The 17,173-nt window shown below is 43.0% G+C and overlaps 1 protein-coding gene and 1 long non-coding RNA gene across 11 annotated transcripts in view; one reads left to right on the forward strand and one right to left on the reverse strand.

The window, feature by feature from the left end:
* The window catches only part of RBMS1 (RNA binding motif single stranded interacting protein 1), a 442,165-nt gene that overhangs the window by 276,878 nt on the left and 148,114 nt on the right, over positions 1 to 17,173 (reverse strand). The gene's annotated exons all lie outside the window — the stretch shown is intronic.
* Positions 6,774 to 17,173, forward strand: part of LOC130283825 (uncharacterized) — a 59,112-nt gene continuing 48,712 nt past the window's right edge. The window contains exons 1-2 of the long non-coding RNA XR_008846857.1: positions 6,774 to 6,951; positions 8,587 to 8,768. This is a non-coding gene — a long non-coding RNA (uncharacterized LOC130283825). The remainder of the gene's footprint in view (positions 6,952 to 8,586; positions 8,769 to 17,173) is intronic.

Raw genomic sequence — 17,173 nt, forward strand, 5'->3', positions numbered from 1 at the left:
GAGAGTCCTAAAGGTGGAACCTGCATCTCTCTGATGTTTATGGCATATCCTGTAAAAAGGTTTCAGATAGAAATACCCCTTTAAAGGGGTGCTCTGCCCCTAGGCATGTTATCCCCTATCCAAAGGATAGGGGATAAGATGTCTGATCTTGGCGGGACCCCAGACATCCGGTGCATAGAGCGAACTTCGCTCTGTGATGGATGACTGGCGATGCGGAGGTTCGTGATGTCACGGCCATGCCCCCTCAATGCAAGTCTATGGGAGGGGGCTTGATGGGAGGCTCATGACATCATGGCCGCACCCCCACAATGCAAGTCTATGGGAGGGGGCCATAGACTTGCATTGTGGGGGTGCGGCCATGATGTCACGAGCCTCCAGCGCAGCACCCGACTCTCTAAACGAACGCCGGGTGCAGCAGGGGCAGAGTACCCTTTTAAGAGTAAAAAAAGCATAGTCTTAAATAAAAAAAAAACATTAAAATAGGAAGGAAAAATTAAACATAAAAACGCTTTGTTGGTACGCCCCCTCCCATAGACTTGCATTGTGGGGGTGCGGCCATGATGTCACGAGCCTGCAGCGCTGCACCCGGCTCTCTAAACGAACGCCGGGTGCAGCAGGGGCGGAGTACCCTTTTAAGAGTTAAAAAAGCATAGTCGTAAATAAAAATAAATAAAAAATAAATAAATAAGGAAAAATAAAACCCAAAAACGCTTTCTTAGTTATCCTGCAAAATGCTAAAAAAAAACAATAGCAAAGTATTTTTTTTTGTTATCACAGTCTCTTAAATAGAACAGAAAGTGAAAAAGTTGTATGTACCCCAAAATTGTACCAATGAAAGTGTCAACTTCAAATGGTAGAAAAGTTATTAAAGTTATGCTTTGTGCTAAAGTACTATTAAAACAGGAAAACAGGTTAATATATATATATATATACACATTTTATATCACTGTAATTGTACACGTGCCCCAAAAAATTATACCACACAGTAATTAACATAAAACCAAAACCTAATAAACTATTTTAATGAATATTTTTTTTTAGTTTTTCACTTTTCATATATATATATATATATATATATATATATATATATACATACATAAAAAAAAAATATATATATATATATATATTTTATTTTTTTTTTATTTTTTTTAAGTTGTAAAAAATTATATTCGCCCCAAAATGATAAATCAGTAATACAGCCTGTCCCACACAAAAAAAAGCCGATAAACTTCTATGGGATTCCGCACTCCCATTCACACTTCTGAATTTCCGCTAGCGGAATTCCGCGAGCGCAATTCCGCAAGCGGAAATTCAGAAGTGTGAATGGGAGTGTGGAATCCCATAGAAGTCAATGGGCTTTAATTTGAGGCGGAATTCCGCAAGCGGAAATTCTGCCGTGTGAATAGACCCTAAGGCTAGGTTCAGACTACGGAATCTCCGGGCACAAAATTTCCACCCAGATATTCCGAGTGTGGCCAGCGCTGACTAAATCAGTCGGCGCTAGGACCGCGCGGACACTGCAGTCTCCAATAGACTGCAATGTGTTCCGCGCGGATTTCCGCCTGAAGAAAGAGCAACGCCTTTCTTCAGGCGGAAATTTCCAAGCGGATTTTCCGTTCACAAATTCCGCTTCACAAATTCCGAAGTGTGAATTTGTGAACGGAAACCCATTCACTACACTCTACATTTTATCAAGCGGAATTTCTGCCTGCAATTTCATAGCGGAATTGCAGGCGGAAATTCCGTTGTCTGAACCTAGCCTAAGGGGTTAAGAAGGAACCATGAAAAAAAACGATACTACCTATGTATATCCTAGTCCAGTTGGGAGCAATACACTTGATTATAGAGCGCTCTAACCATTAGGAACAATAATAGTACTATCTGCTGACACATGCTAAAGCTAAAACTAAAAAAGATCTTTTGTACAGGTCAGTATTATTCTACAGAGAATGTCACGTGTGCCGGTTGCATGAAGCAGACATGCAATCTATTAGTGATGCACGTTAACCCTTGTAACAGGAACCCACTCCCGAAAAAAAATAAAAAATAGAATGTCCTAATTGCTCCCAAATACGAGCAGACTGTAACTTGACTCGTATGAGAATTGCTCACATTATGTCAGTGGGAAAATATGTTCACGTCAAACACTTTCACTGAGTGCCTCCTCTCCAAAATCTTACAGGATATTTTGTGATGTGAGGCAGGCCCCGAACGAAAGCCACACAGATCAGAAGAGATCAAGTCCAGTGGGTTACCTTATACCTTAATAACAGGAGCAGAAAAGACCCCTCCAGCGCAGGCCGGGAGAGTTGGGGGCTGATTACTTTTAAACACTTCCAGCCCACCTTGGCTTAACTCACTACAACGTTGTCAATGTTCTCAAAGCTTTTTGGAACTTCTCATAAATGAACACTGACTGGATTTTTAACTGGGGGGTGAGGTAACCCTCTATAACTATTTATTTGAAATGTATGAAGGAAAAGGAACCTTGGAAGAAAAACGATTATGAAAATATATACAAAAATATAACAAATGGCATCACTTATGGTGTGGTTAGGCAGGAGCGGAGATCACAAAATGAGGGAAATGCCTGAACATGACCAAACGTTTACTAGAGCTTTAAAAAAAAAAAAAAATACCTCCAAGAAAAAAAACTTAAAGGGGTACTCCGCTGCTCAGCGTTTGGAACAAACTGTTCTGAACAAACTTTTGAAACAAACTGTCATAGCCCCGCCCCCTCATGATGTCACGTCCCGCCCACTCAATGCAAGTCTATGGGAGGGGGCGTGACGGATGTCACGTCCCCTCCCATAGACTTGCATTGAGGGGGCGTGGTGCGACATCATGAGGGGGCTATGACGTCACGAGCTGCCGGCGCCGGCTCCAACGTTCGGAACAGTTTGTTCCAAACGCTGAGCATCGGAGTACCCCTTTAAAGGACTGGCCACCCCTCTGAGTTTGCAAATCCTTTGAACTGTCACACATGGTCCCCTATGAGACCCCTATGTTTTTCTTTATTTTTTTACCCCCCTTTATTGAAGCAATGCTATTCTATGAGGGTTGCCTACCTGGTGAAGTTCTCTCCTCTTTTATGTAACTTAAAGGGGTACTCCAGTGGAAAATATAAAATTTTTAAATCAACTGACTCCAGAAATTTAAACAGATTTGTAAATTACTTTTATTAAAAAAAATCTTAATCCTACCAGTATTTATCAGCCGCTGAAGTTGAGTTGTTCTTTTCTGTCTGACCACAGTGCTCTCTGCTGACACCTCTGTCACTCTCAGGAACTGTCCGGAGCAGGAGAGGTTTGCTATGGGGATTTGCTCCTACTCTGGACAGTTCCTGAGACAGACAGAGGTGTCAGCAGAGAGCACTGCTGTCAAACAGAAAAAAACAACTCACCTTCAGCTGCTGATAAGTACTAGCAGGAGAAAAAAAAAATTAATAGATGTAATTTACAAATCTGTTTAACTTTCTGGAGCCAGTTGATAGAAAAAAAAATGTTTTTCACCGGAATACCCCTTTAACATATTCAGAAGATAAAGTTGGGGATAGAAGGATTGTGTGGAATTTCAACTGTCCGATCACTTAGTTCTTGGAGATCTAAGTCACCGCCAGAGGATTCTTACAACTTACCCACCCTCTCTCCATCCTGAACACATGCCGAACCAAATGGCTATTTGTTCTCGGAGTGACTTTGGAGTTGCGATAGATGATGTGTTAAATAGACGTACACTGAAGCGGCAACTTAGTTTTATGCTAATTGTACATCTGATGAAGAGGTAACACTACCTCGAAACACGTTAAGTGTATGGCAAAGTTGAATAAGTGGAATAAAAGAACTGTGGTAAATAAATGCCTAATAAGACCCAGAGATTGTGTCAATAACCTGAGGTTTTTTTTTTCTATATGAAAATTTGTAAGGAAAACAGCGCCCAGTGCTAATAGTTACAAAACATCAGGCATGCATACAAAGTAAGCAGTAAATTGGATTGTACTGAATAGCTCAATAGCTTAATAACTTTCAACTTAGAACTTGCCAAAAAAGTCTATTTGACAAATGTCCGCCCTGGTAGAGCTATAGATTTCGACTGTAAGTGCTGTTATTGTGAAGTGAAACCGACTAGGAGAAAAAAAACAGCTCAGCCGTGACGCAGTAATGCTCACAGACCCCCAGAATGAGAAAGCTGTGTGCAAAAAGTGTGCAGAACATCAAACTACTCCACATCGGGGGCTTCATGGAGTGGGTCTCCTTGGAAAAACAGCTGCCACAAGCTTTAGAGGGTTATGTACTATGTTAGGCATTGGCTGGGGTGGGGTATTGCACACTATTATTGGACTCTGGAGTAGTGGTAATACTTTCTAAGGAGTGATGCATTGAGCCGCACCATCTGGCATATTAAAGGGGTATTCCAGGAAAAAACTTTTTTATATATATCAACTGGCTCCAGAAAGTTAAACAGATTTGTAAATTACTTCTATTAAAAAATCTTAATCCTTTCAGTACTTATGAGCTTCTGAAGTTTAGGTTGTTCTTTTCTGTCTAAGTAATCTCTGATGACACGTGTCTCGGGAGCCGCCCAATTTAGAAGAGGTTTGCTATGGGAATTTGCTTCTAAACTGGGCGTTTCCCGAGACACGTGTCATCAGAGAGCACTTAGACAGAAAAGAACAACCTTAACTTCAGAAGCTCATAAGTACTGAAAGGATTGGATTTTTTAATAGAAGTAATTTACAAATCTGTTTAACTTTCTGGAACCAGTTGATATATAAAAAAAAAGTTTTTCCTGGATAACCCCTTTAATGAATGAATTTAGGTTCGATGCCAGCAGAATGCTTCTTCTATGAATGAATCTTGGCCCCCAGACGTTAAAGGGGTACTCCTCTCGGTGCGGGCGGCAAGGGGTCGTGATGTCATGGTCACGCCCGTCATGATGTCATGCCACGCCCCCTCAATGCAAGCCTATGGGAGGGGGCATCACGCCCCCTCCCATAGACTTGCATTGAGGGGGCGTGGCCATGATGTCGCGACCCCCCCCCGACGCCCGCACCCAGCATTCTAAATGAACACCAGGTGCTGTACATAGATTGCTGCAGGACCCCCCAATCAGACATCTTATTCCCTTTCCTTTGGATATGGGATAAGATGTCTAGGGGCGGAGTACCCATTTAAAGGTTATGGGTCCTTTTTTGGCAGGACTTGCACTCAGAGGGGTAACTTGTAGCTTCTGGGCCCTGATGCAAAATCTGTAACAAGGCCCCATGTGCCAATCATAGTACCGATTTCTTATAGGGCAGATGTGCTTTGCGGCCAAACAGTTATCGTTGTTGTTCTCCCCATTCTCATGAATGCTCAGCTTTGCAGAGTGTTCATGTATGTTGAATGGGGAGAAGGGAGGTAAGTCACTGCTATACACCTCTGGGAGCAGCATATCCCTCAAAAAGGATCAGGCAGTTGAAATCCAACATGTCCAATCCTTCTCTTCCCAGAAATCATCTCAAAAGTTGGCTGGTCCTTTCAAATGTTCATGGGGGCCTCTAAGGACCATGGGTTCCTATGAGCAATGAGACCGTAGGCACAACTCTAATGCTCGTTTGGTCTGTCCACCCTTTGGTAGTACTTTATTGCTAATTTTTTGTTGACAATTTTTGTGGTTAGTCCTTACCTACCACACATACATCCTTACCTACTGCACATACACCCTTACCTACTTACCAGACATACACCCTTACCTACTTACCACACATACACCCTTACCTACTGCACATACACCCTTACCTACCTACCCCACATACACCCTTACCTACCTACCACACATACCCCCTTACCTACCTACCACACATACATCCTTACCTACAGCACATGCACCCTTACCCACCTACCGTGCATACACCCTTACCTACCTACCGCACATATACCCTTACCTACCTACCACACATATACCCTTACCTACCTACCGCACATACACCCTTACCTACCTACCACACATACATCCTTACCTACTGCACATACACCCTTACCTACCTACCGCACATACACCCTTACCTACCTACCGCACATACATCCTTACCTACTGCACATGCACCCTTACCCACCTACCGCGCATACACCCTTAACTAACTACTGCACAACTCACCCCTTTGTTCCAAAACAAGACTCGGTGCCCATTCTCGAAATTGTCTCAGTGGCTGGACCCCCTGTGATCTGACATTTTATTTCCCCAAGAATAAAAGGGCCAGATGGTTTAAGATAGTTCATATTGAATATGACCCATTTTTCTCTTTCCCAACATCCAACTGGGAAAACCAGGGAGCCCCCAAAACACATCAAATGGTCAGCCAATCCAAGCAAGTTTCTGTGACAGGTCGATTATGTAGGGTAGTGTTTCCCAACCAGGGCGTAGGCTGTCCGGGCATGCTGGGAGTTGTAGTTTGGGAACAGTTAGAGGCACCCTGGTTGGGGAACACTGATGTAGGGGGCCTTTACATTCTGTGCTGTTTGGGTGGTGGGAATGGGACAGCGAGGGAGGCTGAAAAATCTCTTTTTTTTTAATAACATATATCCATGTAAAAGTCGAGCCCTTCTGAATGATGTGGTTAGAAGACTCTGTTCTCATTTAGCGAGTTTCCCATGCTACAGCCAATTACAGTTTTATGGGTGACTGTGTTTATGGGGTGTTTAGTAGTCGTGTACCTGCAGGATATACTGTGATGTATTCTACTTCCACAGCAATATTCTCTTTTCATACTAATACATATAGAAAAAGAAATGTCCACGGCAATAATGTCAGGTCAGCTCATTTCCCAGCGCGCGCCTTCAGCTATTTGCCTCGTCCCAGGAAGAGAAGCTTTGAGTTGATAAACATCAGCAATATGAATGAAGAAAAAATCCGAGACCGAAAGCCTCATCCGATGATATGTCAGACGGAGGGGACCTCAAGACGTGCAAGGTGAGAGCTATGTCATCTAACGTACGCAAAGGAGAGTTTTCTGTCCATTACCTATTTTCAGTGTTTAAAGGGGTACTCCACTGGAAAACATTTTTTCCAGTACTCCGGCGCTAACTCCGGGGTACTCCAGCGCTAAGACATCTTATCCCCTATCCAAAGGACAGCTGTCACGCCCCCTCACATAGGCTTGCAGGGGGCGGAGAGTGATGTCACATTGGGGCGGGGCCGTGACGTCACAATGCTCCAGTTCCCGTGATCGCCAGTAATCAGACCCGGAGCAAACGTGCTCCGGGGACTGATTCTAACGGGGTGCTGCGTGCAAGATCAAGGGGGTCCCCAGCGGCGGGACCCCCGTGATCAGGAATCTTATCCCCTATCCTTTGGATAGGGGATAAGATGTCTTAGCGCCGGAGTACCCCTTTAAATCAACTGGTGCCAGAAAGTTAAACGGATTTGTAAATTACTTCTATTAAAAAATCACAATTCTGCTGACACCTCTGTCCATTTTAGGAACTGTCCAGAGTAGGAACAAATCCCCAAAGCAAATCTCTCCTGCTCTGGACAGTTCCTGACATGAACAGAGGTGTCAGCAGAGTCAGGCAGAAAGGAAATTCAAAAAGAAAAACTACTTCCTGTGTATTATACAGCAGCTGATAAATACTGGAAGGATTGGGATTTTTTAATAGAAGTAATTTACAAATCTGTTTAACTTTCTGGCACCAATTGAATTAAAATAATATGTTTTCCAGTGGAGTACCCCTTTAAAGAGGTACTCTGCTGGAAAAAAAAAATTGTAAACCAACTGGTGCCAGAAAGTTAAACAGATTTGTAAATTACTTCTATTTAAAATCTTAATCCTTCCAGTACTTATCAGCTGCTGTATGCTCCACAGGAAGTTCTTTTCTTTTTGAATTTATATTCTGTGCTCTCTGCTGACACCTCTGTCCATGTCGGGAACTGCCCAGAGTAGGAGCAAATTCCCATAGCAAACCTGTCCTGCTCTGGACAGTTCCTGACATGGACAGAGGTGTCAGCAGAGAGCACTGTGGTAAGTAAAAAAGAAATTTAAAAAGAATAACTTCCCCTGTAGTATACAGCAGCTGATAAGTACTGGAAGGATTAAGATTTTTAAATAGAAGTAATTTACAAATCTGTTTAACTTTCTGACACCAGTTGATTTAAAAAAAAAAAATTCCACTGCAGTACCCCTTTAATCTGTATGATAAAAATCACCATGATAATCTGATTTACCGTATTTATGCCTCCTGACATCCGATTGATTATAGCACAATTTACAACAAATTTGTCACATTTCTCATCTATCTGGAAGCATGACTCCATAGATTACTGCTAGTGCCTACATCCAGGAATTAGAATAAAAGCAGAAAAAAAAGGATCTTTTCATCCAAAAACACTACCACGCATGTCTATAGGTTTTGTGTGGTATTACAACTTGGCTGCATTAAATGGAAATGAGTTGCAATACCATATACAAACTGAGGACACGAGTGGTGCTGTTTCTGTTACTAATCCTAGTAATCTGTCAGAATCAAAAACATTTTATATGTTGTACATCTTGGCAAAACATTAACCTTTCTAATTTACTTCATAACATTTTTTATCTCCTTTTCATAGAAATCATGGCTTATAAAAAAGACCACTAGGGGTCCCCATACCATATAGAACATAATCCTGTCCGGCTGTCCTATCAGACTGCAGCATGAAAACAGAGAGGAGGGGGTTACAAAGCAGCCTGCAGTGATTGGATGAAGAGACTATACACAACACAGCAGACTTAGGGAGGAAGTGAATTTATGGTGAGTGAGGGCGGGCTCAGTGCTTGCCTAGGACATACCCCTTCCTGAGCAGTGGATGTCAGAATGAGTGAGCAGCAGAACAGAGGGTTTTATGAGCCAAATACAGAAGCTAGACACATAAAAAAAAGACATGTAAAGCATCTGCATGACCTAGTGAGTAACATGTAGAAGCATTATTTTTGTGACAGGTACGCTTTAATAACCCTTCATATTTAGAGGTGTAGCTTTAGATGGTGCAGTGGTAGCAGTTGCACTTGGATCTGATACTCATAGGTACCATCCATCTGTAGGATTGAGGTTTAAATTTAAAATCTCTATAGGCGAGATTTATCAAAACCTGTCCAGAGGAAAAGTTGCTGAGTTGCCCATAGCAACCAATCAGATCGCTTCTTTCATTATTCAGAGGTCTTTTCAAAAATGAAAGAAGCGATGTGATTGGTTACTATGGGCAACTCAGCAACATTTTCACAGGACAGGTTTTGATAAATCTCCCCCTTTATGTATTGTGCTATGTATGGATTTAAAGGGATATTCCGGGAATTTTTTTAATTTGACTATGCTACAGGGGCTCTAAAGTTAGAGTAGTTCATAATATAGTGTCTGTACCTGTGTGTGATGGTTTTTTCACAATTCTTCTGTGATTTTCACCCCAATATTTATTTTTAACAGCATACATAATGACTGTTGTCTCAGATTTTTCCCAGCTTGCAATGCGGCCGAGACCTGACATCACTAGTCAGCTGATGACAGGGAGCCTGTCTGCTTCAATGGGTGGAGAGAGCAATCTGCAACTAATACAACAGCTGTAGGCACCCTGATTGAAAACCACAGCTCTGCAGCTCATTTAGTTTAACCTCTTAAGGACCCATGACGTATGCATACGTCATGGCGTTTTCCGGTCTCTGCCGCTCGCTGGGCAGAGATCGGAACCGGATGCCTGCTGAAATCCTTCAGCAGGCATCCAGGGCAAACGCCGAGGGGGGCCATGTAGGCCCCCCATGTCGGCGATCGCCGCAAATCGCAAGGGAAATCGCCCTTGCGATCTGCGGAGATACCGGGCTGATCGGGTCTCTGGGACCCGACCGCCCGGTAATTTCGCATGATCCCGGCTGTCACAGACAGCCAGGACCATGCTAACGTATAGGAGCGAGGTGGCACGCCGGCCACCTCCTCCTATACCCTGCGATCTGTCGGTTAGTTAACCGACCAATCGCAGGAGGGGGGGGGCGGTTACTTCCTCCCGTCCTGCCCGGCCCCTGAAAGTCCGGAGAGGACGGGAGGAAGACCGGAGGACGCAGCGGGGGACGGGGGAGTGCTGGGGACCGGCCCCAGTACTTACCTCGTCCCTGAAGATCCGGATCCCGGCGAGGAAGATGGCGGCGGCGGCGACAGGTGAGTAGATCTTCAGCCGCAGTCGGGCCCTTTACAGCAATGCACGTCGCCGTAAAGCGACATGCATTGCTGTAATAGGACCCTGTAAACTACAACTCCCAGCATGCCCAGACAGCCCTTGGCGTCTGGGCATGCTGGGAGTTGCAGTTTTGCAACATCTGGAGGTCCACAGTTTGGAGACCACTGTGCCCTTCCAGATGTTGCAAAACTACACATTCTCAGCATGCCCTTACTGTCCAGGCATGCTGGGAGTTGTAGTTCTGTAACATCTGGCCCTTCAGATGTTGCAGAACTACAACTCCCAGCATGCCTGGACAGTTTTGGCATACTGGGAGTTGTAGTTTTGCAACATCTGGAAGGGCACAGATTGGGAACCACTGTATTAGTGGTCTGCAAACTGTAGTCCTCCATTGTTTCATAACTCAGTGTTTCCCAACCCGTGTGCCTCCAGCTGTTGCAAAACCACAACTCCCAAACATTCTCAGGCATGCTGGGAGTAGTAGTTTTGCAACAGCTGGAGGTCCCCCCCCTGTGAATGTACAGGGTACATTCACATGGGCAGGGGGCTTACAGTGAGTATCGGGCTGCAAGTTTGCGATGCAGCAAATTTTGCGCGGCAGCTCAAACTCGCTGTAACCCCCGCCCATGTGACTGTACCCTAAAAACACTACACTACCACAAAATAAAATAATAAAAAGTAAAAAACACTACATATACACATACCCCTACACAGCCCCCCTCCCTCCCCAATAAAAATGAAAAACGCCTGGTGCGCCACGGTTTCCAAAATGGAGCCTCCAGCTGTTGCAAAACAACAACTCCCAGTATTGCCAGACAGCCGTTGACTGTCTAGGCATGCTGGGAGTTTTGCAACAGCTGGAGGCACCCTGTTTGGGAATCACTGGCGTAGAATACCCCTATGTCCACTCCTATGCAAATCCCTAATTCAGGCCTCAAATGCGCATGGCGCTCTCACTTCGGAGCCCTGTCGTATTTCAAGGCAACAGTTTAGGGTCACATATGGGGTATCGCCGTACTCGGGAGAAATAGACTAACAAATCTTGGGGGGTCTTTTTCTCCTTTCACCCCTTATGAAAAGGTGAAGTTGGGGTCTACACCAGCATGTTAGTGTAAAAAAATAAACTTTTTACACTAACATGCTGGTGTTGCCCTATACTTTTCATTTTGACAAGAGGTAAAGGGGAAAAAAGCCCCCCAAAATTTGTAACGCAATTTCTCCCGACTACGGAGATACCCCATATGTAGGCGTAAAGTGCTCTGGGGGCGCACAACAAGGCCCAGAAGGGAGAGTGCGCCATGTACATTTGAGGTGATTTGCACGGGGGTGGCTGATTGTTACAGCGGTTTTGACAAACGCAAAAAAAAAAACACATGTGACCCCATTTCGGAAACTACACCCCTCACGGAATGTAATGAGGGGTGCAGTGAGAATTTACACCCCACAGGTGTCTGACAGATCTTTGGAAGAGTGGGCTGTGCAAATTAAAAATGTTGTACAGCCCACTGTTCCAAAGATATGACAGACACCAGTGGGGGGTAAATGCTCATTTTATGCCTTGTTACGTTCCTCAAGGGGTCTAGTTTCCAAAATGGTATGCCATGTGGGGGTTATTTTGCTGTCCTGGCACCATATGGGCTTCCTAAATGCGACATGCCCCCCCGAGCAAAATTTGCTCTCAAAAAGCCAAATATGACTCCTTCTCTTCTGAGCATTGTAGTTCGCCCGTAGTGCACTTCAGGTCAACTTATGGGGTACCTCCATACTCAGAAGAGATGTGGTTACAAATTTTGGGGGGTATTTTCTGCCATTAACGCTTGCAAAAATGTGAAATTTGGGGGGAAACACACATTTTAGTGAAATTTTATTTTTATTTTTTTACATATGCAAAAGTCGTGAAACCCCTGTGGGGTATTAAGGCTCACTTTATTCCTTGTTACGTACCTCAAGGGGTCTAGTTTCCAAAATGGTATGCCATGTGGGGGATTTTTGCTGTTCTGGCACCATAGGGGCTTCCTAAATGCAACATGCCCCCCAAAAACCATTTCAAAAAAATGTACTCTCCAAAATCCCCTTGTCGCTCCTTCGCTTCTGAGCCCTCTACTGCGCCCGCCGAACACTTTACATAGACATATGAGGTATGTGCTTACTCGAGAGAAATTGGGCTACAAATATAAGTATACATTTTCTCCTTTTTCCCCTTGTAAAAATTCAAAAATTGGGTCTACAAGAACATGCAAGTGTAAAAAATGGAGATTGTGAATTTTCTCCTTCACTTTGCTGTTATTCCTGTGAAACACCTAAAGGGTTAAAACGCGGACTGAATGTCATTTTGAATACTTTGGGGGGTGCAGTTTTTATAATGGGGTCATTTGTGGGGTATTTCTAATATGAAGGCCCTTCAAATCCACTTCAAACCTGAACTGGTCCCTGAAAAATTGTGAGTTTGGAAATTTTGTGAAAAATTGGAAAATTGCTGCTGAACTTTGAAGCCCTCTGGTGTCTTCCAAAAGTAAAAACACGTAAATTTTATGATGCAAACATAAAATAGACATATTGTATATGTGAATAAAAAAAAAATGTATTTGGAATATCCATTTTCCTTACAAGCAGAGAGCTTCAAAGTTAAAAAAATGCAACATTTTCAAATTTTTCATAAAATTTTGGGATTTTTCACCAAGGAAGGATGCAAGTTATCACAAAATTTTACCACTATGTTAAAGTAGAATATGTCACGAAAAAACAATCTCGGAATCAGATTGATAACTAAAAGCATTCCAGAGTTATTAATGTTTAAAGTGACAGTGGTCAGATGTGCAAAAAATGCCCGGGTCCTGAGGTGTAAAATGGCTGGGTCCTTAAGGGGTTAAATGGGTGGGGTGGCTGATGTGTGGGAAGGAGGAGAATTGTATCATGGGATTTGTAGGCAAACAAGAAAACTGAAGACAGGAAATACAAGTTCACAGAAAGCTATCCACAGTGTTATATAATCTCACAGCATAGCCATTTATCCCAAGACAAGCGCAGATCCTTCCTAAGCATGTCCATTACTGTCTGCCGGGTACTTACTAAAATCACCTTATGCTGGATAACCCCTTTAACACATTTAAAAAAAAAATTTTGGGGTCCTTTGTGATTTTAAAATGTACCTGTCTGATATTTTTTAAATATATCACTCATTACCTAATCCTGACCATGTAGATCTCATTTTTATGTGTCTAGTAACTTTATTTTTTTATTACACTTTTAATTTAGCTCACTAGTCTGAATTCCTCTCAAAGGGAGGGGGCGTGGCCTCACTGTGCAGGTCTCCGCCCCCTCCCTCAGTATGTTGTCTGCTCACATCTCCCCTAGTATCAGCAGAACTACAACTCCCAGCTTGTCCTCACTGACAGTAGCGGGTCACAAGCTGACAGGGGGAGGATTTTTCCTCTAGCTGTGAGCCCTGCGCTCACAGCTGTCAATCAAGGAAGTGTGTCCATGACATAGGTGATGACGCATGGACACAGCAGGACTAGTATGTGTCCAAGCAGGCAGGGGGGGGCAGTTGTATGACTGGCTTTTTCTGTATGAAATACTAAACATTTTCTAATGAACGGAATTGCAAAACCTATTGGTTATACATGCTTTACAACACATCAGAAGTTTTTGTATCTGACAGTGCCCATTAAAGGCATAATTTGGGAATATGAAGGTGTAGCCTGTATAAAACGCCGACAGGGTATACAGTAAATCGGTAGAAAATGTTGGCCATCCAAAATTTTTGGTCCAGTTGCCCAGAAACACTTGTAAGAGATAGATGGCATCCTCGCTGTAATACTTGTCACTTTGGCTCCTTATTTTTGCTATTTAAGATATAATTAAAAGTAAACACACCTCTTAAGTAGGGTGCAACTTCCAATGTGCGCGGTTTTACAAGCAGAGAATATGACATCTCCTTTAATTAAACATAATAAATGGCGTTGGTGTGTTCTTGGCTGATGTCACTACAAGCTTTCAATTTTAATGTACAGTGACTTTCCTGCACCAACTAGTTCTCAGTTTGTGACTCAAGACACCCCGAACTTATAGAGGAGCACGGAATATCAGGGACAACATAAAGGGGTACATTTTTTTTTCAAATCAACTGGTGCTAGAATGTTAAACAGATCTGTAAATTACTTCTATATAAAATCTTAATCCTTCCAGTACTTATCAGCTGCTGTATGCTCCACAGGAAGTTGTGTAGTTCTTTTCTGTCTGACCACAGTGCTCTCTGATGACACATCTGTCCATGTCAGGAACTCTACAGAGCAGGAACAAATCCTCATAGCAAACCTCTCCTGCTCTGGACAGTTCCTGACATGGACAGAGGTGTCAGCAGAGAGCACTGTGGTCAGACTGGAAAGAATTATACAACTTCCTGTGGGGGCATACAGCAGCTGATAAGTACTGGAAGGACAACTTAAAGGGGTACTCTGAAGGGGTAATCTAAAGGGGTACACTGAAGTTCCTGACATGGACAGAGGTTTCAACAGAGAGCACTGTGGTCAGACTGGAAAGAACTATACAACTTCCTGTGGAGCATACAGCAGCTGATAAGTACTGGAAGGACAACTTAAAGGGGTACTCTGAAGGAAATTTGTTTTTCAGATCTGTAAATTACTTCTATATAAAAAATTGTAATCCTTCCAGTACTTATCAGCTGCTGTATGCTCCACAGGAAGTTGTGTAGTTCTTTCCAGTCCAACCACAGTGCACCTCTGTCCATTTTAGGAACTGTCCAGAGCAGGAAAGGTTTGCTATGGGGATTTGCTCCTACTCTGGACAGTTCCTGACACGGACAGAGGTGTCAGCAGAGAGCACTGTGGTCAGACTGGAAATAACTATACAACTTCCTGTGGAGCATACAGCAGCTGATAAGTACTGGAAAGATTAAGATTTTTAAATAGACATCATTTACAAATCTGTATATCTTTCTGGCACCAGTTGATTTGAATACATATTTTTCCTTTTTTTTTTCTCCCTTCGGAGTATCCCTTTAAGAATGATGAAAAAAAATATGAATGTAAAAATTTCTATAAAATAATTAAAGAAGATATGCCATGAAGAAAAGGAGATAGCCGGGTGATCAGCTGATCAATGCAGATCTAGCTTCGAAAAATTTGGATAAACATACATGCTGCCACATGAGAAACATTGTTTCGCGGTCATATATATATATTTTTTTTTTTATGTTTGTTCACATTTTCCGGTTCACTATCTATACCTGTGTTTCCAGCTGTTGCAAAACTCTATGCTGGGAGTTGTAGTTTTGCAACAGCTGGGGACGCAAATTTGGAAAACACAGTTTAGGTGATACATGTGGCACTTACTGACTACATTATACTTTTTTTATTTATTTATTTTTTATTTTTTTATCACAAACAACCTTCCTAATGCACTTTAGGGATTCACCCTGATATGCGCAAAATAGCCATTCTTGAACGACAGGTAAGTCCGCAAACATATTCTTCCCTATGGGATGCAGCTAATTTTAGTTTTTTTTTTTCTTTTCTGTAATGCAATGGCAAGCATGGGAAATGATCTCTTATCCCCGTCACTTCAACCCCGTAACACAGCTGGAACCTGCCACATCCGATGTTTCTTCCCTAGGGCAGTGTTCCCCGACATGGTAATTGTAGTTTTGCGATTGTTGGTGAAAGGTTGGTGATCGTTTACACGTTCGTATTTTTGCTATAGATTTTGTGCTGCAGATTTTGCTTCCCATTGATTTCAATGGGTAGAAAAATCTGCTACAGCAAATCTGCAGGAGATCCGCAACAAAAATATGCACGTGTGAACGCACCCTTAGGCTATGTTCACAGCGACATTTTGGCAGAATTTGTGTGTGCTCAAAACACAGAATTCAAACCCCACTGAGTTCAACAGGATTCCTCCTGGAATTCTGCAAAAGTTAAAGACCTGTATAATGTTTTTGCAGAATTTCCGTGGCGGAATCCCCATTCTATTCAATGTTCAGTAAATTTTGCGGAATTTCCAAGGATTTTCCAGCAGAATTCCGCTTGAAAAATTCCACAGTGTGAACATAGCCTTAGGGTATGTTCACACGGCCGAATGTCCGTGCCGAATTGTGTAGGAATATTCACCATGGCCATTCCGCTGCATCCCATTGATTACAATAGGATTCTGCTGCACTGTGCACACGGTGGAATTTCCGTGGCAGAAATTCCGCTTCCGGTGTCCGTAAAAAAGAAAAGACTTGTCTATTCTTTTTGTGGATTTTGTTTGGAATTGCATTGCCGTCTATGAGACGCTGCATTTCCGAGCTGTCCTAGCGCCGCCGGATTACTCAAATGTGTGGAATGTCCATCCTTGTTTTCCTGGTGGACATTCCGCGTATTTTATGCTGTGAACATACCCTTAGGTGTCTGGCAGTGGCTTATCCAACTCTTTCTGTGGTTGCTGAGGGATGATGTCCTGAAGTTAGGAGTTATCGCTGAACATTGAACCAAGAGCCAGAAAAATTGTCATAAAACACGAAAACACCCCAAATCTTGATGTTCAGTGAAGGTTTTATCATTTCCTAAGGTCTATTTATTTATTTATTTTTGTTATGTGCACGACTGGTTGCATTAATGCGCAGCAATTACGGTGCTACACCCTCCACCCTCCTCTGGGGCTAGCCGGCTGTGACCTGTAAGAACTAGTGTAGCTGCTGCTTCTTGTTCCACCTCTGGATGCGGTTTTTCACCAGTTGATCAATATAAAACCTGTGCAAATAAAATAGGCTGACATCATTGTTCAATAGGCAGAAGGTAAACCACAAATCTCTCTATGTTTTCTTAGGTGTGTTCTACCAAGAATAGACATTAAGGATTTCATCCTCGGGTGAACTAATGCGAGTCTTCTCCCAGCTTCTAGGTAGACCTGCTTCAATACGCACATTAGGTGTCTGAGCAATTGTCTTATTGCAAAGGGGGAAACTGCCAACAAGCAGGCTAGCGTAAGGCTG

The sequence above is a fragment of the Hyla sarda genome, chromosome 8 (genome assembly GCF_029499605.1).
Source record: "Hyla sarda isolate aHylSar1 chromosome 8, aHylSar1.hap1, whole genome shotgun sequence".
NCBI lineage: Eukaryota > Metazoa > Chordata > Amphibia > Anura > Hylidae > Hyla > Hyla sarda.